Source organism: Rattus rattus, chromosome 1 (genome assembly GCF_011064425.1).
Source record: "Rattus rattus isolate New Zealand chromosome 1, Rrattus_CSIRO_v1, whole genome shotgun sequence".
Taxonomy (NCBI): Eukaryota; Metazoa; Chordata; class Mammalia; order Rodentia; family Muridae; genus Rattus; species Rattus rattus.
In genome coordinates this window covers 55,218,021-55,219,945 of record NC_046154.1, presented here as the reverse complement: position 1 = coordinate 55,219,945, position 1,925 = coordinate 55,218,021, and positions in this window count along the sequence as shown.

Sequence of the window (1,925 nt, the reverse complement as noted above, 5' to 3'; positions counted from 1 at the left end):
CTGTTGTCTGGATGTTTGGAGTAGTTTCCCTTAAAAAATGCTGGGGACCCAGATGTGTGAGAATCTGGGTGGTCCTGAGAGACTCCCCCTCGCAGACCCACGGCCACACTGCGGCAGCTGGATGGATGGAGCAGGTGCATGGGAACAGAGCTTTCATATCCCAGTCAGTGGAGCTGTGTGGTAAATGGGGCTTTCTGCTCCAAAAAGAGAAGAAAAAAAAATCACAGCTGTATCTCCTTTTACCCCCCAAAAGCTTTAACGCTTAAGTTTTGGAATTCAAGCAATACAATAAAAATATATAACTTTATAATTTCTGTTTGTTTGTTTTTTGTTGTTGTTTTGAGACAACAATTTCCCCTGTGTGAAAGAATTGGCTGGCCTAAAACTCACTTTGTAGACTGGGCTAATGTTTGGATTTTTGTTTTGTTTTGTTTGAGACAGTGTTTCTCTGTGTAGCCCTGGCTGAACTGGAACTTGCCCTTTAGACCAGCCTGGCCTGGAACTCAGAGACCTGCCTGCCTCTGCAAGTGTGCACCATTACTGCCTGGCTTATGACCATATCTTAAATGCACATTTCTGCCACAAGCTATGGAGACCTTATGACATGAACAGGTCCAGCTGCCTTTCAGCCTAGACACTTGCCTCATCATGTGGGTGGGATCTCCTGTCATAATCACAGGTTTCCCTGTTTCTATCCCAGTCTCCCACAGTCTAATGTCAATTTGGCAGCTAAGTGGCCATTTTAAAAATGAAAGTCAATGCATGGCCGTTCTTTCCTCAAAACCTGGCAACGGCTTCTCTTGAACACGTCTCTCTCTCCTCAGTCACACTGTTTGCACCTGGTCTGTGGACCAGGCTGGCATTGAACTCTGCCTGTCTCCATGCCCTGAATGCTGGGATTGAAGATGAACACCTCCATGCCCATCTGTACCTTTCTTCTTACATAGCCCAGGCTAGCTTAGACCCTTGGTTATCCAGCTTGAGTGCTAGCGCCATGGGTATGGGTCATGAGGCCCAGCTCATATCAAGGCCTTTACCACGGCCAATAAGGTGACCCAGGATCCGTTGCAAACCTGTTACTCTCCCCCTTGGTCACTACCTTTAGTCATGTAGTCCTTTTGACATTCTGTTAGTGCTGGAGCCCGGTCCCATCTCAGCAGCTCCCTGTGCAGTCCTGCCTGCCCACTCTTAACGGCTCGTCTGGCTGTGCTTGGAAACACCGGCTGCCGTGAGGCGTTTCTGACTTTTCTTGTGTCAGCTGCACTACTGATACTGTTAATTTCCTCTAACCCACTTCATTACTAGCTTTGTACCGCCTGCTAGCACGTGTTTGCCATCTCTCTCCCATTTGATTATCGTCTACAGAGGCACACACGGTATTTCATCCACCTCTGCGTCCCCTGGATCAGTGTTCATGAGGTGCTGTGCTTTAAACGTTGCTTTAAACACCACTCAGCCACCGTAGCTCGTGGAGGACAACAAAAGACGTTTCATTTGCCTTTGTGCTATTAAACATCCTTGCCTGGTGATTTTTATACCGTTAGTGGCGTTTCTGAAATCTTATATTTATATTGGGTGTGCGCGTGCGCGTTAGGGATCTGAATGTATTCTTACTCTGAAACAAGTATCAGAGCGCCAGAACAATCTTTGAAATTCTGTCAGGAAAGAAATGAGTTTGAAAGCCCAGAGAGGGGACAGAATGAAGCATGCCAGTTGTTGGTCAGCCATGCTCCAGGACAGACGAGAGGTTTTAAATGTGTCATGGGAGTGAGTCCGCAGGAGATGGCTGCAGAAAAGGAAGGACCTTCCACCGCCATACTCCCTGGTAGCCACTAGGTGGTGCTGTCAGAGTCGTGTGACTGCCCAGGGGGAAATAATGCGGAAACTTTAAAGTTGAACAACTTAGTTATTTGAAACCACAATAA